This window comes from Palaemon carinicauda, chromosome 35, assembly GCF_036898095.1.
Source record: "Palaemon carinicauda isolate YSFRI2023 chromosome 35, ASM3689809v2, whole genome shotgun sequence".
NCBI lineage: Eukaryota > Metazoa > Arthropoda > Malacostraca > Decapoda > Palaemonidae > Palaemon > Palaemon carinicauda.
Window position 1 is genome coordinate 66,485,919 of NC_090759.1, and position 25,600 is coordinate 66,511,518.

The window sequence follows — 25,600 nt, forward strand, 5'->3', positions numbered from 1 at the left end:
GCCAGCTCCTACAACTCCACAGCAGACAGATGCAGCTGCAGTTACTCATCCAACCTCGGTGCCTGAGACTTCCACAGCCATGGAAATTGATCCTGCTGAGACCCAGGCAGTCCCTCTGGGAAACCATCCAATGGACTGTAACTGCACTGTCTGCCTTACCAAACTCCTGCAAGAAGACTTTGCCATTGCCGCCAGCATCCTAGCTCCCAACAATGAAGCCAAGAAAACACTACCAAAGTTCAAGCTCCACCAGACCGACAGCTCCTTCTCCTACGCCACAGTTGCTGCCATGGCTGCAAAGCCTGGTATGAAACTCACAGCAAGACCAAAAAGGAAACGAGACCTTATAATCTTCTCAAAGGACCAAGAAACTGTTAGATCTCTCCAGGAGGAGCCTGCTTTGACACTGCTCGACCTTGCCTTGATCCAGAGGAAAGCAGTAATAACCAGATACCCCATATCCATTGCTACATCTTGCAGCAACATTGATAACCAATGCCTTCCTCACTGGATCTAGGAGTCTGGGGGACTTTCCCAATCGAGGAATACACGCCTGAGCCCCTCAGATGCTACGGCTTCCAGCGATATCGCCATCACAAGGAAGAGTGCAAAGGCTCCATCATCTGTGAAGCCTGCAGCCAGTGCCACAGCACAGAAGTGTGCACCAAGGCACACAAGGACGGAAAATAACAAAGCCCGAGTACCCCAACTGCTCCAGGCCTTACCATGCCTGGAACAGGCACTGCTGAGCAACTAAAGAGGATAGCTATTATAAAGAGCACTTCTAAGCCCAAACAACCAAAAGCAACTATAACTCAGCTGCCCAAGGACCAGCGACCTCCTCGCCACGGGAGATAACGGCAACTGCCTACTGTCACTGTGCCTGAACCAGCTAACCAGCTGCAAGCAGCACCTCTCCCACAACCTATACCCTTCAACCCAACCTAACTCCTCACTCAACAAGTTAAGTCACTACCCTTGGAAAACCTCATTCCTTTAACCTTCAAAATCCTCACCAGAGTCCTGTCCCTCGCCAAGATCCCCAACTTCATGGAGTTACCCCGACAGTTCCAGTTGCCAACCAGTGAGCGGGGATAAGCTTATTTCCTTAAACCTACTTTTTCTACTATCTGGGACTCGCTACTATTATAATTTCTCTCCTACTGACAGACTCTGTCTGTTAACCTTTCTTTTCGTGGACCTAAAGAGGAGTGTCTCCTCCGGGTCACTTCCCTCACTTACACGCCATTGCGTTATATCCCTCCTCTTGTAAAGTAAATATCGACCCTATTTTGAAATTTCAGCAACTCATAAAACCTACCCTTGTCTATTGAACGTTGCTGTACTCCGGCCTCCTCTGGGAGGCCACCCTATAAAAATATAATTCTCTTACGGGCTGCCTTTAGTTACTTGGTAAGTAAGTAAGTGTTCCCAATCCTACACAGATTCCTCCTCCTGACCCTTCAGTTTCCTCCCTCATCTCCCAAGTCGAGTCTTTACCTGTTGAAAAGCTAATCTCCTTGATCCTACAGCTTGTAGTTAAAGTCTAATCCCTTGTTCAGAACCCCTCCAACATAATCTAATCCCTCCTCTCTCCTCTAGTAACAACCCCCTTTGAGCAGGGATAAGCAACTATGCTTTAAACTGCTCCTTTTCTCTACTACCTAAGTTCATTCTCTCCTCTCCCAGTCTCTTCTACTTACTGGGACTTAATACTGTCACCACTTTTACTTACCACTAAAACTTTTCACTTCGGTTCCAGTATGGACCTCGTTTCCTGGTCCTCCTGGCGGTCATTCTCTTGGTGCTGAGCGGCCGCACCTCCCTACTTGCAGTTATGCTCAAAGAGCTGATCCCACTGTAGGTCCAGGCGGTGAGCCGGTTGTTTTTGGACTTGCTGTTGGCCAAACTGATTGACTGTTTTGTAAAACAGCTCTGGGCGGAGCTAATATTTGAAATAGAAAAGTTTCTTGTGAGCCAGGAACTTGCAGAACCGATCGTAAGGTCAGGGCTCCACCTGTTGGGGGCTATGACCTAGTCTAAGAGCCACCGTCCAGGCGAAATGCCAGGGATATCTATACCAACCAACCAACCCTGCTCAAGAACACTGCTTACCCGGCACAGAGGACACCAGGTTCCCCTACCTTGTGCCAGGATTTTCTGAAATTGGCCAGGATTTCACTGTCATCATGGCCAAGGCCTGTCTCCAGCTAAATGACTTCGCATGGGAACTATATCTAGATTGGATTCGCCACTGCAGGGCACTGTACCAACCCACCACCTCTGATTGCAGGTGCGATCAATGCCAAAGATACTGCTGCTACACAGATGAACTAAACAGCCATGTTGGTTTTGGGCCTGAGCATGACCAAGGAATGGCCCATCACCTTTTAAGATGTAGATGCTCTGACTGCACCTCCGTCACTGTAGCACGTATCCCCTTCTCTAAGGAGTGTAAGACCAGACAAAGTTTTCTGGATATAACCCATCCAGCAGACGATGCACCTTATACCATTATCCTTACACCATGCCATCGGCGAGGAGAGATACTGACAGACTCTATGTGCCACCTAATGAACGGTGCCACCAAAATGGCTGCAACTGCAAGTTGCGTGTCCGTGAGTATTGGCCCTCCACTCAGATCCCAGCAAAGACACTGCCAACAACCTAGCACAGTCCTCAGCTCCAGCTACCACTCCGCTGACCTCTACTCCAGAGACACTCAGGCATCTGATATGGCCGAGTCACATCTGTCAGACTGCAACTACACCAGATGCCTGTCTCAGCTACTAACTGAAGCCACAGCCTCCCTCACCCCTGATGTATAGCCTGCTCCAGACCCATCTCCAACTTTCACTGATCCAAAGCAGCTACCAAAATTTAAATTGCCAGCTGCAGAAGGTGCACCGTCCTATGTAGCAGTAGCCGCCATCGCAACTGCTGATCCTGGAATCAAGTTAACTGCCAGAGCCAATCTCAAGGGTGATATGATTATCACCCTGAAGGACCAGGATAGCTCCAGCCTTCTTCAGAGGAGTCTGGATCCTGCCAAGAGATTGAGGAAGGCAGTGTTCTGCAACTTTCCCACCAAGATGACACCGTCCTTCATCACAGATTGCAGCAATGTTGCCAATGCTGAACATCACCTGGGCAGCAACAAGCAGCCCACCAGGAGAGTCACCATCACCTTCATTGGACAAGTCCCACAATCACTTGACCTTGGACTATGGGGATCCTTCCCCAAAAAGGACTTTGAGAGTGACCCATTACACTGCTACAACTGCCAACGTTTCCACCACCACAAGGACGACTGCAGAGCAGCCACGGTCTGTGGAGTCTGCAGCCGCCAGCATCCCATGCAACACTGCATCGACACCCAGAAGAATGGGTCGGAGATCCATGCTAAGTGCCCAATTGTGCTCGATCTCACCATACCTGGAATAGGTGGTGTCCAGAGCTTCTCAAGAGATTAGCAGCATTACACACTGTCCCATCTACCTTTACAGCAGTAGCACCACAGCAGCCACCAAAGCCCCAAAGGGCTCCGCGTTCCAGGCCTCCACAGCTTCCATCCACTGACCCTGACCCAGTCACTCCTAGGCCTGCCACTGTCCTTACACCTGCCACCGATCCTACCCCAGTCACCATTCCTATTCCTAATCCTAGCCACATTCCTCCTCGTTCCCCTTCAGCCTCCACCCGTATCTCCCAACTAGAGTCCTTGCCCCCCGAGAAGCTGATTCTCTTGATTTTTCAGCTTGTAGCTAAAGTCTGCTCCCTTGTTCAGACTCCCTCCTTTCTCCAATAGTAACTCTCCACCCTCACCCCCTAGAGCAAGGATAAGCAGCTATGCTAAAAACTGCTTATTTTCTCTTCTACTAAAGATCCTTCCCTCCTCTCCCAGTCTTTCCTACCAACTGGGACATGCTACTATCACCACTTTTATGTACCACTAAAACTTTTCATCTGCACCTCCCTTACTACAGTTATGCTCTCGGGGCTTAGCAACTATGTCTAGTCTGAGTGCTTGTTGTTGTTGAGTTTGCTGATTTTCAAGTGGGTGTTTTTACTTTATTATTATTTTTTTTTCTCAAGATTGTTCTGTGTGGAGCTACCTCTGGTAACAAAGTTCTCGTGAGCCGGGAACTTTCAAAACTCTGACCGCTAGGTCAAGTCTGCACACCTTGGTGGCTGAATGACCGAGTCAAAGAGCCCCCGACCGATATACGAGCAGTCAATCTGCACACACACACGCACCAGTACAGAGAGACCACCTTTCTTCATAAGTTTATTAAAGGCACAGAAACTTGGTCTCAGACTAGTATTTGACGTTGTGTGCCGCCCATCATAAGATACAGTGCAGCTGTTGTTGTATAGATTCCATGGAAGTATTGTTCTTATAGTTTTGCCCTTAGATTTTTAAGAATGCCTGCACTCGTTGAGTGACTCTTGCTCTACCCATAGACCATTTCCATTGCTCTGCCCAAAGAATGTTAGTATTTTGTTTAACCCAAGAGCTACGGTGGGTATGTAGCTCACACTGTGAGCACTCCCAAAATCAGACCAGTTCAGGAGCTGGAAGGAAGAGTTTTAGTGGTAGAGAAAAGTGATATAGCACCAAGTCCCAGTGAGAAGGAGCGACTTGGAGAGAAGGATGATTAGTAGAAGAAAAACAAGCAGTTTTAAATATAATGACTTATCTCCGCTTGAGGGGTGGGTGAGGCGGTGGACTTGGTTGGAGGAGGGGGAAGATTTGACATAAAGTTTGACTAAAATCAGGAATGTTGAGAAGGGATAAAACCCAGGTGACTAGGTGAATGGTGTTGGGGATCAGGTCTTGCAAGGACAAGGTATCAAAATTGTGGGAAAAAAAATGGAGGGAGGGGTCGGAGAAGGATTTGGGCAAGGTGTTGATGCTGGAGCAATGGAGTAGTGAGCAGGATAAGTGGCTGAAGTGATGGCAGTGTCTACCACAGGAACAGTGACTGGATCAGGAACAGTGCTTGCTTGCTAAGGTGGTCTTGGACGTGGTATCTTTGAGGTTTTGGTTGCTGTGTCGGTGCTTTCTTTGCTGTGGTAGATGGGATGGTCACTAATGCCTAACTTTTTTAGACGCTCAGTGCATCTCCTGTTCCAGGTGTGATGAGGCCAGGCACAGTTGGGGGACTTTGGGAGGTCTGTTTTTTTCATCCATGCAGTCAGCTTCTTAGGGTTGAGCATCTGTTCCTCCGTTCCAAGTTCTATGGCTTGCTTGTGATGTCAGCAAAAGATTCCCAGTCTGTTCTTATGGAGTTCAGTTATTATAATAAAAAGTTTGACAACAACAGCTATGCTCCTGGTGTGGAACAGTTGCTAAACTGAGAGAACACTGTGTGTACCTTGGCTGTGGCCTTGAGCCAAAGAGCCTCCCGATCAGCTGTTATGCCGGGTAATCGAACAAACCAATCAACTAGAAAATGCTTAGTTGGAAAATAAATTCATACAAACTGATTGGTGAAATGTGAGGTGGCCTATGTGTTAATATCCTTGTCGTGTGATCGCCAGACTGGGGTTCGAGTCTCGCTCAAACTCGTTAATTCCTTTGGTCACTACAACCTCACCATCCTCATCAGCTAAGAATGGGGAGCTTGGGGGAGCCTATAGGTCTATCTGCCGAGTCACAAGCAGCCATTGCGTGGCCAACCTTGGTCCTAATTTGGGTGGAAAGGGGGGCTTAAGCACTGACCATATGTATATATGGCCAGTCTTTAGGGCATTGTCATGCATGAAAGGGCAATGTCACGGTCCCTTATCTCTGCCATTTATGAGGAACCTTTAAACCTTAACTTATATTTACAAGGGATTGATTAAAGATCTTTTTATCGTATTAAAGGAATTTTAAAGAAAACCACAGGATCCATAGTGGAAAAGGGATATAGATCTTATATATATATATATATATATATATATATATATATATATATATATATATATATATATATATATATTTATATATATATATATATTTATATATATATATATATATATATATATATATATATTTATATATATATATATATATATATATATATACAGTATATATATATATATATATATATATATATATATATATATATATATATACAGTATATATATATATGTTATATATATATATATATTTATATATATATATGTTATATATATATTTATATATATATTATATATATATATATATATATATATATATATATATATATATATATATATATATATTTATATATACATATATATATATATATATATATATATATATATATATATATATATATATATATATATATATATATACACACACAAATATGTATAGATGTACATATACATACATATGTATATATATATATATATATATATATATATATATATATATATATATATATATATATATATATATATATATATATATATATAAACCGTATAAATAAACAAGATATATTCATCATAAAAAAATGAAATATCCTTCCACTTTAAGTAATAGTGGTGGGATACAATGATAGCAAGAGCCCGCATCCAGCTAAAAAGGTTAGCCAACCTAATGAGCTAAAATCTGTAGCCTACCACAAAAAGAACCTTGTCTATATTAATGAGCAACTTCAGGTACCAGTTAACTAGAATATGTATCTTCGAAACATAAATTTATGGACATGGTAACACTTCATATTTGAAAAGCTTAACTTTCCTTCATAGGAATTTGATTAGAGAACTTTTTATCCCAATAAGGGAATTTTAAAGAAAACCACAGGATCCATAGTGGATTGGAGCTCAACCACTCAGCCTGTGACGTCCTCCTCCACTCAAGGGCGAGCCCATGAGGGAACGGTCTTCAATGCTCAGGAGTAAGTAAATACTCAAGAGCCGCTTCCCGCTCAGAGGACGACACTCAACCTCGTCATCGTGGTTGAACTCGTTCCGAGTTTTGGACTTAAACTCGTCAATCACACTATAGAATTGATCCTATGTAGTATGATCATACCATCAGCTTCCAAAGTTCAACACCTCACCACACAGGATGCTGACTCTCATCATGATTAGGCAAATTTATGTTAATATCTATCGTTTTGTGAAATGTTAAAAAGATTTAAAATCTAGTAGTATTGACGAAATGTTTTTGCATGAAATTATGTTAGTAAACTTTTAAAAAGGAGTAACAAATGATACAAATATTCCATCTTAATAAATTTACTCAAAAAATTATGTGAATACATAAATCTAACAAAAGAAAAAAAAACTTTCTATGCTTAAACAGAATAATACGATGAAATTATATTCTAAAAAGTCAAATATTGTTTCTGAAAGAAACTATGATCCCGTTACCAAATTGTAATTTTTTCTAGAACACAATTTCATCGCTTGCCTGTTAGATTGCCCCAAAAACAATGTTGAAGCACGGGCTCTTGAGTTGGCAGCCCGTAAATTATACAATGAAAAGAAACATTGAGCCTGTCTAGTATTTCCTTGCTTTGCATCATATTCCTTAAAATGTGGGACTCACGTGGTCTTGACAACAAAGGCTCTAGATTAAGATGTACTCAAAAGCAGAAATCAATATCTATTGCATAATAGCTAACTAATATTTTGTATCTTTTGGCTGCCCTGACATTTCATTCTGAAGGAAGCAAGAAACTGGTCAAGTCGGCTATCTTGAAGCCATACCTCTTGAATATTAAAATGGCTGTTGTAGACTTTTATCTACAAGGGTGCAAACAAATCAAGAGCCCATATCAGAATACTAATGCCAATCTGAAAGAAGTTTTTTGCTGTCGAAATAATGATATTCATGATTCAGATAACAGTGAGTAGTTTTGTTTATCATTTTTAACAAGCCAAGAAGCAGTGCGTGCTTGTCCCGATAGGCCTGAGCTTTCATTCCAAATAGGGACCCTCGTAATAGCCCCAAAAGGGAAGTTTGAGTCAACATAGCCGATTAAGCAAGAGTTACACAAAAAGTGCGCAATTGTACAGTCGCTTAGCCCAAAGGGCATGACTGCAAAGATGTCCATTTTTGTTCTTATGAACAGGAAGCAGCAAGGCAGGTACTGTCACTCAGCCCAAGGAGCGTGACTGCAAGTGTGTCAATTTCAGTCGCAAACCAAGCTGCCTGCACCCCAAAAACCAAGTTGCTCATGGAATCAAAGAAAAGTGTTTTACTTGCAGAAAAAGTTTCACAGCAACACATACCAGTGAGTAGAAAATACTGGATTAGGAGTTAGAAGTATCAGGAGTAGGACAGTAAGGAGCAGTTATGAGTGTAAAACCTTATACCTATTCGTGGGATGGAAATATCAGGCTGTCCAACACCCGAGCAAAAAAGACCTACCAGCTTAGCTCTCAACGAGGTTAGTGCCGCCCATGGACCATCTTAGCTACCTGGGATTTTGAGCTAGCAGAGAATTACAGCTCGAAGTCCAGTCTTCTGGCTGGCTGAAATTTTCAGCTCTGCCTTTGACTGTCGACTTTCAGATGAGCGCCTACAACTAAACATTCAGTTGTTGGGTTTGTTATGAGTCTCGGCATGTACACTGCCAGTACTTCTGCCTCAAAGATTGGAAACCATGTCACCAGTGCCACACATACTACTGAGAGGATCGCTCTCTCTGCTCATCAATCTCAGCTCAGCTCTCAGACTGAGAGGATTACTCTCCCGCTCAGAAATCTGCTTACCCCGCACAGAGGACACCATTCACTCGGCTCAGGGGATAACCAGGTCCCCTGCTAGCATGCTGGCGGTAATTTTCGGCACTAACACCGAACTGCAAACGGGCCGTAATTTTCGGTTGTGACATCGAACTAGAAACTGGCCAAAATTTTCGGCTGTGACACCGAAAAGAGTCTACCATGAGTGGGTATAGCAGAACCTTCATTTGTTGGTTCTGCTAAAGCAAGGAACACCAGTCCTGTCAAACCTTCTGTCACCCAGACAGGAAACCATGCAGGGATTGTCAGTCCTACTTCGACCACAGGCAGACTCTTATATTCCATGCCCTCAAGCTGGTAGCTTTGTTTGGCTGGACACTTGACTGGGTCTGTGTCAATCACAAGATATGGTGAATATATGATAACTGCAACCTTTTTCACGATGCTCCGTACCAAGTGGTCACTAGGAGAAATAGGGACCCTCCTTTGTATAAGAGGGCACTCCCTCCAAGGAACTATGACTTTGAAATATCTCACTTCCACCCTCCAGGAATTCTACAAAGAATGCGGAAGACTGGGCAGGCCACCTAGATGACACCTGTTACCAGACCCAGATGCTCATTATGATCCAGACTGCTTGATGACCTTACCTGGCAGAGGATGGCCTAATCAAGTCCCTCACAACCTCACCCCCCCCCCCTCCACAGAAGAAGCCTGTGAGAAAGAAAAAGAATGAACCAGCAATGAACATTCCTGCTACTCCAGAACCCTGTTCCAACCAAGTGAAGACACCACCTGCAAAGAAACAGAAGAGTGGATCAACAGTGGAATCACCTGCCACTACCACCACTGCCGCCCCACCTGCTTGCACTCCAAAAATAGAGGCAAAAGATCCTCCCATGGACCTCATCTCTCATGCACTGGCTGGAACTCATCAGCAAGACTGCAACTGTACGCAGTGTCTTACACAGCTACTTGCTGAATCCACTGCTACACGCCTTCTATCTGGAGATCCTGCTCCTGTACCAACAGAAGCCATTGCTACCCCTACTCCAACTGCTAAACCTGCTCCAGAATCTCAGGAAACGCCTGCCACATCTACCACAACTGATGAGCTGACTCCAGACCTTCGTCCTACCCCTATAGTTCCAGGACAACCACAGAAATTCAAGCTGTCTGCAGTGGAAGGTTCACCCACCTATGCAGCAGTAGCAGCCATTGCAGCCTCAAATTTACAACTAAAAATCTCTGCCAGAGCCAACTTGAACTGTGACATAATCTTCACCACAAAGGATCAGGATAGCGACAGCCTTCTACACACTGAAGTCTCTTTGATCTACCTCGATCCTGCCAAGAAATTGAGAAAAGAGATTGTCACCAATTACCCACTCAACATGCCACTGTCCATAACTGACTACAGTCAAGTTGCCCATGCTGAGAGACATTTGGGTAGCCACAAGCAGCCTGCCAGAAATATCACTGTCACTTTCATTGGCCCTATCCCACCAACACAGGACCTTGGACTGTGGGGATCTTTTCCCACAAAGAATTATAGGAGTGACCCATTGCGCTGCTTCAATTGTCAGGGCTTCCACCAAAAGGAGGCCTGCAGAAGCCCAGCAGTCTGTGGAGTCTGCAGCCACCGTCACGCTACCCAAGTATGCATAGATGCGCATAAAAATAGATCAGAAACACATGCCAAGTGTCCAAACTGTGCTGGACCCCATCATGCCTGGAATAAGAAGTGTCCACAGTTTCTCAGAAGATTATCAACACCACAGGCAGCTCCACTTACCTCTACAGCAGCAGCACCGCAGCAGCCACTGCAGCAGCACCGCAGCAGCCACTGCAGCCCCAAAGGGCTCCACGTTCCAGGCCTCCTCGTCATCCTCCCACTGATCCTGCTTCAGTTGATCCTAACCCTGTTACCGATCCTAACGCAGTCATCAACCCTGTTTCCAAATAGTCTCAGCTGAGCGCTCGCACTGAAAATATCTCTCTCTCTCTCTCTCTCTCTCTCTCTCTCTCTCTCTCTCTCTCTCTCTCTCTCTCTCTCTCTCTCTCTCTCTCTCTCTCTCTTTATAATCTGGGCAACTGAAAATTTCAGTGCGCTGATCCTTGAGTTTCGTCACCATGAACGTATTCTACCTCAGAGACTGGGCATGGCACCTTTATCCCGATGGAGAACGCCACTGTAGGGACCGTTACAACGATCCCTCTTGTGACTGTGACAGCTGCGATGCCTACCAACAAAGAAGAGTGAAACTATTTAGCACAGTTGGCCTCAGAACAACTGATGTTTCTGACAAGACACTTCCAACTCACACAATGAGATGCAGCTGCCAAGAGTGCAAAATCGCCTCTGACAAGGTCTTGAAGCACTTCAGGACCTAGAAAGCCACCAGGGAACGGGATACACCCCAGCCAAAACGAGGGAAGAGCCTTGAACGCCCTTCTCCAGTGCCTCCAACACCCCAGTCATCATCTATAACGACTCAGAGGACTGAAAGTACACCTCAATCCTCGCCAGCTCCTACAACTCCACACCAGACAGATGCAGCTGCAGTTACTCATCCAACCTCGGTGCCTGAGACTTCCACAGCCATGGAAACCGATCCTGCTGAGACCCGGGCAGTCCCTCTGGGAAACCACCCAATGGAGTGTAACTGCACTGTCTGCCTTACCCAACTCCTACAAGAAGACTTTGCCATTGCCGCCAGCATTCCAGCTCCCAACAATGAAGCCAAGAAAACACTACCAAAGTTCAAGCTCCACCAGACCGACAGCTCCTCCTCCTACGCCACAGTTGCTGCCATGGCTGCAAAGCCTGGTATGAAACTCACAGCAAGACCAAAACGGAAACGAGACCTTATAATCTTCTCAAAGGACCAAGAAACTGTCAGATCTCTCCAGGAGGAACCAGCTTTGACACTGCTCGACCTTGCCTTGATCCAGAGGAAAGCAGTAATAACCAGATACCCCATCACTATGCCCATCTCCATTGCTACATCTTGCAGCAACATTGATAACCAATGACTTCCTCACTGGATCTAGGAGTCTGGGGGACTTTCCCCATCGAGGAATACAGCCTGAGCCCCTCAGATGCTACGGCTTCCAGCGATATCGCCATCACAAGGAAGAGTGCAAAGGCTTCATCATCTGCGAAGCCTGCAGCCAGCGTCACAGTACAGAAGTGTGCATCCAGGCACACAAGGACGGAAAAGAAACAAAGCCCAAGTACCCCAACTGCACCAGGCCTTACCATGCCTGGAACAGGCACTGCTGAGCAACTAAAGAGGATAGCTATTATAAAGAGCACTTCTAAGCCCAAACAACCAAAAACAACTATAACTCAGCTGCCCAAGGACCAGCGACCTCCTCGCCAGGGGAGATAACGCCAACCACCTACTGTCACTATTCCTGAACCAGCCAACCAGCTGCAAACAGCACCTCTCCCACAACCTATACCCTTCAACCCAACCTAACTCCTCACTCAACAAGTTGAGTCACTACCCTTGGCAAACCTCATTCCTTTAACCTTCAAAATCCTCACCAGTCCTGTCCCTCGCCAGGATCCCCAACTTCATGGAGTTACTCCGACAGTTCCAGTTGCCAACCAGTGAGCGGGGATAAGCTTATTTGCTTAAACCTACTTTTTCTACTAACTGGAACTCGCTACTATGATAATTTTTCTCCTACTGACAGACTCTGTCTGTTAACCTTTCTTTTCGTGGACCTAAAGAGGAGTCTCTCCTCCGGGTCACTTCCCTCACTTACACGCCATTGCTTTATATCCCTCCCCTTGTAAAGTAAATAATGACCCTATTTTGAAATTTCAGCAACTCATAAAACCTACCCTTGTCTATTGAACGTTGCTGTACTTCGGCATCCTCTGGGAGGCCACCCTATAAAAATATAATTCTCTTACGGGCTGCCTTTAGTGCAAGAGCCCGAATCATGCTATAGGCATGGCAATCTTAGTAAGTAAGTAAGTGTTCCCAATCCTACCCAGATTCCTCCTCCTGACCCTTCAGTTTCCTCCCTCATCTCCCAAGTCAAGTCTTTACCCGTTGAAAAGCTAATCCCCTTGATCCTACGGCTTGTAGTTAAAGTCTAATCCCTTGTTCAGAACCCCTCCAACATAATCTAATCCCTCCTCTCTCTCCTTGATACTGTCACTACTTTTATTTACCACTAAAACTTTTCACTTCGGTTCCAGTATGGACCTCGTTTTCTGGTCCTCCTGGCAGTCATTCTCTTGGTGCTGAGCGGCCGCACCTCCCTACTTGCAGTTATGCTCAAGGTGCTGATCTCACTGTAGGTTCTGGCGGCGAGCCGGTTGCTTTTGGACTTGCTGTTGGCCAAACTGATTGTCTGTTTTGTAAAACAGCTCTGGCCAGAGCTAATGTTTGAAAAAGAAAAGTTTCTCGTGAGCCAGGAACTTGAAGAACCGATCGTAATGTCAGGGCTACACCTGTTGGGGGCTATGACCTAGTCTAAGAGCCACCGTCCAGGCGAAATGCCCGGGATATCTATACCAACCAACCATCCCTGCTCAAGAACACTGCTTACCCGGCACAGAGGACACCAGGTTCCCCTACCATGTGCCAGGATTTTCTGGAATTAGCCAGAATTTCACTGTCATCATGGCCAAGGCCTGTCTCCAGCTAAATGACTTCGCATGGGAACTATATCTAGATTGGATTCGCCACTGCAGGGCACTGTACCAACCCACCACCTCTGATTGCAGGTGCGATCATTGCCAAAGATGCTGCTGCTACACAGATGAACTAATCAGAGATGTTGGTTTTGGGCCTGAGCATGACCAAGGAATGGCCCACCACCTTATAAGATGTACATGCTCTGACTGTACCTCCCTCAGTGTAGCATGTATCCCCTTCTTTAAGGAGTGTAAGACCAGACAAAGTTTTCTGGATATAACCCGTCCAGCAGACGATGCACCTTATACCATCATCCTTACACCATGCCATCGACGAGGAGAGATACTGACAGACTCTATGTGCCACCTAATGAACGGTGCCACCGAAATGGCTGCAATTGCAAGTTGTGTGTTCGTGAGTATTGGCCCTCCACTCAGATCCCAGCAAAGACACTGCCAACAACCTAGCACAGGCCTCAGCTCCAGCTACCACTCCGCTGACCTCTACTCCAGTACCTAAGGCTGACATATTAGCCATGGACCTTGAAACCTCCAGAGACACTCAGGCATCTGATATGGCAGAGTCACATCTGTCAGATTGCAACTACACCAGATGCCTGTCTCAGCTACTAACTGAAGCCACAGCCTTCCTCACCCATGATGTATAGCCTGCTCCAGACCCATCTCCAGCTTTCACTGATCCAAAGCAGCTACCAAAATTTAAATTGCCAGCTGCAGAAGGTGCACCGTCCTATGTAGTAGTAGCCGCCATCGCAACTGCTAACCCTGGAATCAAGTTAACTGCCAGAGCAAATCTCAAGGGTGATATGATTATCACCCTGAAGGACCAAGATAGCTCCAGCCTTCTTCAGAGGAGTCTTGATCCTGCCAAGAGATTGAGGAAGGCAGTGATGCGCAACTTTCCCACTAAGATGACATTGTCCTTCATCACAGATTGCAGCAATGATGCCAATGCTGAACATCACCTGGGCAGCAACAAGCAGCCCACCATGAGAGTCACCATCACCTTCATTGGACAAGTCCCACAATCACTTGACCTTGGACTATGGGGATCCTTCCCCAAAAAGGACTTTGAGAGTGACCCATTACACTGCTACAACTGCCAACGTTTCCGCCACCACAAGGAGGACTGCAGAGCAGCCACGGTCTGTGGAGTCTGCAGCCGCCAGCTTCCTACGCAACACTGCATCCAGTGACATAACATGGGCTCTTGCCATTGGGCAGCCCGTAAGAGAATATTAATTGGAGAAGGGTGGTCTCCCAGAGGAGGCCGATACTGCAACATTAAAAAGGCAAAGGGTGATCTTTACAGTGTTACTGGAACATACAAAAGGGGAGGATATATTACTCTATAAGGGATTTCTAGCATCTGACGTGGAAGTGAGGGAAGTGACCCGGATGAGAGACTCCTCTTTAGGTCCATGAAATGAAAGGTTAACAGACAGAGTCTGTCAGTCAGAGAAAAAGTGGTTATAGGAGCAAGTCTTAGTAAGTAGAAGAGACTGGGAGAGGAGAGAAGTTTTTTCTTTAGTTAGAGAGAAAAGAAGTAGGTTTAAGCAAATAAGCTTATCCCTGCTCGGTGGTTGGAAGCTGGAACTGGTGGAGTAACTGCATGCAGTTGGGGATCCTGGTTAGGGACAGGACTCTGGTGAGGATCTTGAAGGCGATCGGGATGAGGTCTCCCAAGGGCAGTGACTCAAGTTGTTGAGCCAGGGATTGAGGTGGGTTGGAGGACGTAGATTGAGGAAGAGGTGCTGCTTGCGGCTGATTGGCAGGTACTGGTACAGGAGCAGTGGGCGGCTGGCGTTGTCTCCTCTGGCGAGGAGGTCGCTTGTCCTTGGGTGGCTGGGTTGCAGGTGTTTTTGGTTGTTTTGGGGAGGAAGAGCTTTTCAAGGCAGCTATCCTCCTTAGTCTCTCTGGGCAGCACCTGTTCCAGGCATGGTGAGGCCAGGAGCAGATGGGCACTTTGGTTTGGTTTCTTTTCCGTCCTTGTGGGCCTGGATGCACATTTCTGTGCAGTGACGTTGGCTGCAGACTCCGCAGATGATATGGCCTCTGCACTCTTCCTTGTGGTGGCCGTATCTCTGGCAGCAGTAACATTTGAGGGGTTCAGGTGTGTACTCTTCAATGGGGAATGTCCCCCAGACTCCTAGATCCAGTGAGGAAGGCACTGGACCGATGAAGGTGGCTATCAGCCTTCTGACTGGGACGTCATTCTTGCACATGCAGCGCACTGCCTTGTCTATGTTGCTGCATGAGGTGGCGATGGAGATGGGCATGGTGATGGGATATCTGGCAATGACTGCTTTCCTCTGGATCATGGCAGGGTCAAGCAGTGTCAAAGCTGGTTCCTCCTGGAGGGATCTGGCAGTTTCCTGGTCCTTAGGGATGATTATAAGGTCTCCCTTCCAGTTGGGTCGAGCTGAAAGTTGCATGCCAGGCTTTGCAGCCATGGCAGCAACTGTGGCGTAAGAGATAGAGCTGTCAGTCTGGGTGAGCCTGAATTTTGGCAGTGGTTTCTTGGCTTCGGTCTGTGGAACTGGGATGCTGGCAGCAAAGGCTGAGGCTTCATGAAGGAGTTGAGTGAGGCAGACAGTACAGTTACAGTCCACGGGATGGTTCCCCTGGGTCTCAGCAGATTCAGTCTCCATGGCATTGAAGGTCTCAGGCGCCGAGGTTGGAGTGTGGTAACTGCAACTGTCTGCTGTGGAGTTGAAGGGACTGACAAGGACGAGGCTGAGCTCTCAGTCCTTGGAGTCACAAAAGGTGATGGTGGGGATGGTACTGGAACTGGTGAAGGGCGTTCAGGGCTCTTCCTTCATTTGGGAGGCGGTGTAGTTACTTCCCTGTTAGCTGGTTTCATGGTCCTGTAGTGGACCTTGATAGAGGCGACTTTGCACCCTTTGCAGCTGCATCTGACATGATGGATAGTCATAGAGTTTTGTCTACATCGGTGGTTCTAAGGCCTACTGCGTTGAATAGGTGCACTCTTCTTTTCTGGTATGCTTCGCAGCAGTCGTAGTCACACAAAGGATTGTCGTAACGGTCCCTGCAGTGTTCGTCGTCTTCGGGGTAAAGGTTCCATGCCCAATCTCCGATGTGGAAGACGGACATGGTGGAGAAACTCTACGGAGACCGCACCGAAAATTTCAGTTTGAGCGGATCAGCGAGAGAGAGAGAGGAGATGTTGTCGGCGCGAGAGCTTGGCTGAGACTGTGTGGATCTGAAACATATGCCGTTTGCTTCTATACTCAAATGACTGCAAGGCCAGCAGCACAGTCCACCTCTACAGTTCCAAAACAGCATCCTAAGTTTAATCTGCCTTTCATCAGAAATGCCCCTTCCTATGCAGCAATAGCTGCCATCACAGCTGCACATCCCATATTCCATCATTCCACCTTGGAAGAAACAAGTAGCAACCTACAGATATACTAAGCTTCCAAGAACAAAGGAAGATTGCACAATGGAGGAACTTAGAAATGCAGCTCAGGCAGCAATCCGCTTAGCAGAAACAGCTGGGGCATAGATCTACTATACTGACGGTACTGTAGACCCTGGAACCCAAACAGCGGGAGCTGCAGTATTCTCCAGCAACCTTACGGCCTGCTGGAGGACATCAAACAATGTCTCCACCATGCAGACATAACTTGTTGCAATAAAACAAGCTCTACGATACTCTACTGAAAATGAGGAAGGGACAGTGGTCATACATACCGATTCACAATCCTCAATACAAGCCTTGCAACAGGAAAAGAATAAAGAACACAAGGCCCTGCTAGCTGATATCAAATCACGTTTGTATCAGCACAATGAAAGAGATAGACAGGTCACTAAACTGGATCCCCAGTCACATCAGGATACCAGGGAATGAGAAGACCGATGAACTAGCCAAAAGCACCAGGCACATACAAAGTGTACAGGTACATACAGCCTGCACTACAACAGATTAGAAACAAAGTAAAGTCACATCTCAAAGACAATTTAATCAAGGAACTATACGAGTGGATAGGGAATGGCTCTCCCTCTGCCACATGGTACAAATGGGCCATGGAGGTTGAGCCTCCACCCTTAGACAGATACACCCCAAGAGAGCAAGCTGTATGTATACACAGGCTCAGACTGGGATACAAGGCTAACTGGGAAATCCTGGATAACATTAAAAGACCCTGTGATCACTGTGATGTCACACCACAACAGGCCCTCCTGCACTACCTACTAGTGTAGGGAAACAACTCAGCTGAGAGGTGATCTACAAATAGACATCAACTGACCACAGGCCTGGCCGGCTGCAGCCACACTGGGAAAAGCAATTGTTGAAAACATAGAGACAGACAATTGCTTTCAAGACTACCTCCGCCAAGGTAATGACCTCAGAATACACATTTAACCATCTCATCCCCTCACCGTAAGGCCCTATTCACATCATCTGTATTTTCTTAACTTACTCTACTACTAAAAACTTTCTGCAGGGACCCTAGGGAGTAAAGGGTTGGACAACCCCACCTGTAACCTTTCCCTAATATTCAAAGGCCTTACACCCCACTTTTCTAAAAACCAATATCCATGACATGATGGCCCTCTCTTACTACCACCATCATCCTTACCCTGTTCACAACTATCTCTACTACTAAAAACTTCTGAAATTTCCTTTTAAATTATCAACCTACCTTACAATTTGCAAGTTACCTACGGGCCGACCAAGGGAAAGGCCCTGCCAAACAAGAAGTGTTGGCTTTAATACACTACGAACGAACGTACGAACATATTCCATGTCACAGTGAGACTCAACCTCAATGGTGACCTAATAATAACAAATAAGGATTAAGACAGCACCAGCCTTCTTCAGAGGGAAACCTCCCAATATTACTGGATCCTGCCGAGAAGTTGTAGTAAGCTGTGTTCTACAACTACCCAATCAAGATGCCTCTTGACTTCCTCACTGACTGCAACAACAACGCCAATGCAAAGCGCCACAAGGGCAGTGGTGAAGAGCCCACAAAGAAGGTCACTGTCACCTTCATTGGGCCCATCCCACCTTCCCTAGACCTATGATTATGGGGAACCTTCCCCATTGAGGACTTCATGCCGGACACACTAGAATTCTACTACTGCCAGCACTGCGTACATCATAAAGCTGACTGCAGGAGCCCCATGGTCTGTGGCATCTGCAAATTGAAGACAACCAACTCAGACCTGCATTGATGCACATAAGGAAGGGAATGAGGCCTTTTATAAATGTCCCAACTGTGTCCTTTCCCATCATGCCTGGAACAGGTGGTGTCCAAAGAGTCTGAAAAGAATTGCGGCAATGAAGACCATCCCCCAGACTACATCACCCGAAGCACCGATGTAGCCGCCTAAGTCGCAAAGGGTCCCACATCGAAGACGTCATCTCCGACCTACCACTGTTCCTGATCTAGTCATCCCAACCCTACCAGTACCCAAACCTTCCCATATTTCTTCTCCTTCCCCAGCCAGTCAAAACTAAGCTCCTGCCACAGGGACCTTACCCTTCACTCATCAAAAAGGACTTTTTATCAAATCATTATTATTATTACAAATATATATATATATATATATACATATATAATATATATATATATGTGAGTATTATATATATATGTATGTATATATATTTATATATATATATATATATATATATATATATATATGTGTGTGTGTGTGTATGTGTATATATATATATATATATATATATATATATATATATATATATATATATATATATAATATACATATATATATGTATGTATGTATATATATATATATATATATATATATATATATATACGCAAGATATATTTATCATATAAAAAAGAAATATCATTTCACTTTAAAATTGTGGAATACAATCTTAGCAAGAGCCAACATCCAGCTAAAATATCATTGAGAGACAATTTTGTACAGACATGGTAAAACTTCATATGAGAAATGCTTTACTTTCCTTTAAAGGAAATTGATTAGAGAACTTTTTATCCCATTAAGGGAATTTTAAAGAAAACCACAGGATCCATAGTGGATTGGAGCTCAACCACTCAGCCTGTGACGTCCTCCTCCACTCAAGGGCGAGCCCATGAGGGAACGGTCTTCAATGCTCAGGAGTAAGTAAATACTCAAGAGCCGCTTCCCGCTCAGAGGACGACACTCAACCTCGTCATCGTGGTTGAACTCGTTCCGAGTTTTGGACTTAAACTCGTCAATCACACTATAGAATTGATCCTATGTAGTATGATCATACCTTCATCTTCCAAAGTTCAACACCTCACCACACAGGATGCTGACTCTCATCATGATTAAGCAAATTTATGTTAATATCTATCCCTTTGTAACATGATAGAAAGATTCATAAATATGGTAATATTGAAATATTTTTCTTATAAAATAGTTAATGAAAATCGTTACACAAGAATAGGAAAAGAAAAAATAAACCACATTATCAGTAATAATTTTCCAGGTAAAATTATTTCAAGTATAAACATCAAATCGAACCAAACAAGGGAAGTGAACCAATAATACAATTCGGATAAATAAAAGAATATGACGATATGATATGATAATAACATATAAAATATTGTAGTTACTGGAAAATAAATATAATCCCGTTACTAAAATGGTGTTTGATTTCTTTTAATTACATGATGAAAAGAAAAAGTTGGCTTGTCCGGTAACTTTTCTTGCTATGCATGGTTTCTTTTAGAAAATGTGACCCACGTGGTCTTGATTGCAGAAGTTTAGGATACGGATTTTATTTATGAGCAGAAAACAATTATATTCTACTGATTAATAAGTAACATCTTTTATCTTTTTGCTGTTTCGACATTATAGCTCAAGGAAGGAAGATCCTGGTCATGTCCTCCATCTTGAACCTCTGCAGCGCTAGAAAATTTAGAGCCAGTCTGAAACAACTAAAAATATAACTCTTATGGAATACTTTCTTTTATTTCAAAAGTTATACCAATAATTCAAGTAATAATGAGTTGTCTTGTTTGTCTATTTCAAGAAACTCTAGAGCATTTATAGTTCCTATGCTCCAAAATCTTTAGCGAAACGTTCCTATTCCCCTAAAGACTTGACAATTTGCTCTGGGTGGAGCTACCTCTGGAAAAGAAAAAGTTTCTCGTGAGCCAGGAACTTGCAAGACTGATTGTAAGGTTAAGTCTGCACCCCATGGGGGTTATGACGTATTGTCTAAGAATCCTCGTCCAAGCTAAATGCCCGGGCAATCTGTACTGACTGGCTGACTAATTTGAAATACATATTTTCATATTTGAGCATTTAAAGTTTGTATGGCCCACAAACCTGAGCATTCAAAGGATGTATGACCCATACATGTGATTGTTTAGAGTTTTTATGACTCAAATACCTGAGAATTTAAAGTTCCAATTTCCCAAATACTTGTGCAAAGTTCCTATGATCCAAATGCAAAACAGTATACAACCCAAGGGCATTCCTTGCCAAAACTTCTGCCATAGGGATAGGAACCACAAGCACACACCTAGATTGCCAGAAGCTTGTTTCCATCGTGGGCTCTTTAGGAAGCCATGCAAGCCCTGTTGCAGATACTAGAATGCAAGAGATTATGGGTTTCTCCGTGAAAAGTTCAACTTAGAGGTTGATGTTGACATGGATGCTAAAGACCACAAGATTTGATGCAGATGGGACTACTAACATATCACGATGCCAAGTATGAAAACATCACTGGAAGACTGAAGGAACCACCTCCTTACAAGAGCAAAAAGCTCCAGAACAGGCTTCTATAGCCCCAACCCCCAGTCACGAAGAAGAAGGAGGGCAAGTCCTCAAAGCACAACCCCACCGCCACCAAGAAACCCTGCCACCTCAGGACCCCCCTGCAGCCAGCCAATCCCTGCATGCTATGAATTCAGGAACTGGCTATGGTGTAAGAATCGCTCATAGAATTATTAATGAAATCTCGACTGGGGCAAATAAGAAGAAGCATATACCCATTAAAAAGAGAGATGGTCCTGCTATAGCAACAGAAGATGAAGAAAGACAACGTTGGATGGAACACTTTAGTGAGGTTATGAATAGGAGATATGATGGGAATAATTTGATTGATATACCTGAAGTTGATAATGACCTTGATGTGCCCATGAATGAATTCAGTGTGTTTGAAGTCGAAGCTATCCTCAAAAAACTAAAGAGATGGAAAGCCCCGGGATACAATGGAATAACTGCCGAGATGATACTGGTCGAAAATGAAGTGACTCCCAGACTACTTACACAAGTTTATTTTGTAGAATGGGGCATGAAGAGGCAAAAGCAGATGAATGGGAGTTAGGAGTGTTGGTGAAAATAGCAAAAAAAGGAGACCTGACTGATTGCAATAATTACAGAGGCATAACACTTACGTCAGTTGTTATGAAAATATATACAGTAGTATGCATATTTTAAAGAGACTGGAGAGAAAGATTGATGAAAAGCTGAGAGATGAACAAGCAGGATTTAGAAAAGATAGAAGTTGCAATGACCCAATTTTCATTTTGAGACATGTTGTACAGCGATACGTAGAATACAGACACCCTCTTTTGATGGCATTTGTGGACTATGAAAAGGCCTTTGATAGTGAGCACCGGTCAATTTTGTGGATAGTCCTATGTTATTATGGAACTCCTCTTAAATATATAAATTTAATTAAGTCTGTTCATGAGCATAGAAAGTGCAAAGTTAATGTTAATGGAGTCTTATCAAATGAATTCCCAGTGAACAGCGGAGTACTCTAAGGGAACGTGTTGTCACCTCTGTTATTTATCCTCCTCATGGATTTTATAATGCATAAAACAGTCAGAGATGGTGGAGAAGGAATGGCCTGGATTGTTGATAGGAATTTAGCAGACCTAGATCATGCTGATGATGCTGTCCTTGTTAGCAAAACACCACAGAATTCACAATGCTTGCTTACCAGAATGCATGAAATATCACACGAGGTTGGGCTCAAGATAAATAGAAGATAGACAGACGATGAAAACGGAGTATTCAAGGGAAGATGAAATATCATTGGAAGGAGAAAGGATTAATAAGGTAGAATCATTTAAGTATTTAGGAACTATGATATCCAATGCAGGGTCTTTAGAATTAGAGTTTAGTGAAAGATTGGAAAAAGCAAATCAGACAATGGCTAGGTTAAGTAAAATTTGGAAATTAAATCGCCTGAAATTACATATAAAATTCAGACTATATCAGATTATTGATCGGTGTTACTCTATGAACATGAATCATGGTATGACAATGAAACAATCTCCAATGGATTTAGTAGATTTAAGAAGAAAGCCCTCAGAAGATTATTAGGAGTTAAATGGCAGGACAGGAATAAAAATGAAACTATATGAGAGATTACTCGAGTGCCATATGTGAATGATATCATGATGAGGGGTAGATGGAGATGGTTTGGGCATGCTCTTCGCACTTCCAAAGATAGATTAGTTCACCAAACGTTCAGCTGAGCTCCACAAGGCACTAGAAGAGTTGGAAGACTATGGCCTACATGACTGAGGACTATGAAGCACAAAGTAGATGATAAATGGAGAAGTACTGAATTAAAAGCTCAAGATAGATATGAGTGGTGAAATCTATCTGAGGCCCTTTGCGTCAATAACTCTAGGAGGAGATGATGATGACCTTTTTATCCCATTAAGGGAATTTCAAAGAAAAGCGCAGAATCCTTAGTAGATTGGAGCTAAACCACTCAGCCTGTGCATCCTCCTCCACTCAAGGGCGAGCCCATGAGGGAACAGTCTTCAATGCTCAGGAGTAAGTGAATACTTAAAGAGCCGCTTCCCACTCAGAGGACGACACTCAACCTCGTCGTTGTGGTTGAACTCGTTCCGAGTTTTGGACTTGAAATCGCCAATCACACTATAGCATTGATCCCACTGTATGTAGTATGATCATACCTTTAGCTCCTGAGACGAGACTGGTAGGGAAATCCTCTCAGTCTGGATCAGTCTCCTCTCAGCTCCTAACCAGGAAAGACGTCTCTCTCGCCAGCTGAATGATTCTCTTACCCAGCACAAGGGACACCACTGCTTACCCGGCACAGGCGACACCAGTCTCCCTGCCAACTCTCTCGATTTCCTGATCTCGGCCAGGATTTCTCAGCCATTATGTCCGTGTCATTTAAACGGTTAAAGGACTTTGCTTGGGACCTATATCCTGAATGGCTCCGCCACTGCAGAAGACTGTATCAAATGACACCTCAATTCCCAACTGCAAGGACTGCAAATGGTACTCTTCTTGTAGAGAGGACCTAATCAACCATGTTGGTTTCGTGCCTGCATATGACCCAGAGATGTACCACCACAACCTTGATGTGAGTGCTCTGACTGCCTCGCCCTCACCCTCACATGTATCCCCTTCTTCAAGGAGCAGCAGAGCAGACCAAAACACTTGGAAAAAATTGCACCACCATTCAAAGATCCATATACCAGCATTTTCTCAACATCCCACCAGCTCTCCAAAACTGCCTACCTTCGCACGCCACCTACACACGGGCCCCACTACAGCGAGTGTTCCTGTGCAGAGTGTCTGCAAGAGTATTGGCTCGCTGTTCAACCCACGGAAGCTGCACCCAAGGAACAACCAACCACCACACCTAAGGCCGCCACCTCTGCATCTTCCCCAGGCCCACCTACTGCCAAAATGAAGAAAGCGGAGCACCCACCTACACCTAACAATTTCCCAGTCCTCAGTCAAACCTTAAGCCAAATCCTTCCCCTCCTCCAACAAAGCCCACTGCCTCACCCACCCCCTCAAGCAAAGATAAGTCTTTATACTTAAATCTGCTCCTTTTCTCTTCTACTAAAACATTCTCCTTTCCTTTCCCAGTCTCTCGTGCTTACTGGGACTTATTACTATACCACTGTTCCTACCACTAAAACTCTTCATTCCAGCTCCTGAAAGGGACCGATTTGAGAGAGCTCAGGGGCAAGCCACTTACTCAACTTGGCCTTCGGGCTAAGAAAAATAATAATGCTCTGGGTGCAAAGTAATAGTTATAGCTCTGAGGCAGAGCAAGGGGCACTCTATAAGTGCCCAAATAAGAAAAGGTTATATTGTTACAATCACTCTATGGGCAGAACTACATAATTGACCTGAGGGCCGCTAGGACACTTTGTCCAAAGTGCCCCCATGCAGATAAGATTCCGGGCAATCTACAGCAAGCAAGCTCTATCTGAAACCTGAGCTGAGACTGCTCAGGAGCTGAGACTGCTCAAGAGCCACTTCCCAAGATTGTCTAACTTGTCCTAGATATGGGTGCTTTTGTTGGCAGCCCATGGAAAAGACTCAGTGGCAGAGAAGATGCAAAGAGCGTTGCCCTCAGCTTGCTTGCTTGCTTGATTGTCCAGCAAAAACTTACACAATAATTTCTAACTGAATGACACAATCATCCCACAAATTTTGCCAAGAAAAGAATTCTCTTGAAATGTACTGACTACCTGATCTTCATTCTACTACTGAATTTATTAAATTCTCTTATGCTATTTAAGGAAAAGAATAATGCAAAAGTGATATGTAGAAGAAATTTAATCAATGCAGTTAATAAAAATGTATATTACCACATTACCAAAAATAGTATAATTTCACACAAGATGTATAGAAAAAAATTAGTCAGACGTTTTCTTACTCTTAGTATTTTTTCCCTGGAAAAGGCACCTACGTAATCTTGACCGTGAAAACACTTAATGCTATTCAATTAATAACATAAAATCAGTTAAATTCTACCGTAAAATATAGAAGCTACAGCTTGCTTAGTATACTTTTTTTTTGAGTGTAATAAGGGGGGGGGGAGTAGTCAGGGAGACCCATTAGTCAAGTCGTCTATTTCGAAATTTGCAGCTGTTATGAATACATGTTAAGCTATTCTTGATAACTTATACCTTCTGGAATCTCTCGCTAATTCCGACAGCCTTTTAGAACTTTTCCTCCTTGACACACCATACAAACCTTGGTTAACCCCTGAATCGCAATAAGCTATATCCATTCAATAGTAAGTTAGAACACAATTCATGCCTTTCCTTTCTTATACTTAGTAATCACCTGTCTTACATCCACATACTTTCCCTATAGTAAAATTCTTCAGAGGGAATCCTCCCAATATTACCGGATCCTGCCCAGAAGTTGTAGAAAGCTGTGGTCTACAACTACCCAATCAAGATGCCTCTTGACTTCCTCACTGACTGCAACAACAACGCCAATGCAAAGCGCCACAAG

At 44.3% G+C, this 25,600-nt stretch overlaps 1 protein-coding gene and 3 non-coding genes across 6 annotated transcripts in view; all 4 read right to left on the minus strand.

Moving 5' to 3' along the window:
- Positions 1-25,600, minus strand: part of LOC137627825 (annexin B9-like) — a 236,275-nt gene that overhangs the window by 157,739 nt on the left and 52,936 nt on the right. The window lies entirely within an intron of this gene.
- LOC137627988 (small nucleolar RNA U3) lies at positions 6,802-7,007 on the minus strand. The gene has a single exon (XR_011041295.1). It is a non-coding gene; the product is annotated as a small nucleolar RNA U3 (small nucleolar RNA).
- Positions 19,400-19,605, minus strand: LOC137627989 (small nucleolar RNA U3). The gene has a single exon (XR_011041296.1). It is a non-coding gene; the product is annotated as a small nucleolar RNA U3 (small nucleolar RNA).
- LOC137628019 (small nucleolar RNA U3) lies at positions 23,071-23,281 on the minus strand. The gene has a single exon (XR_011041321.1). It is a non-coding gene; the product is annotated as a small nucleolar RNA U3 (small nucleolar RNA).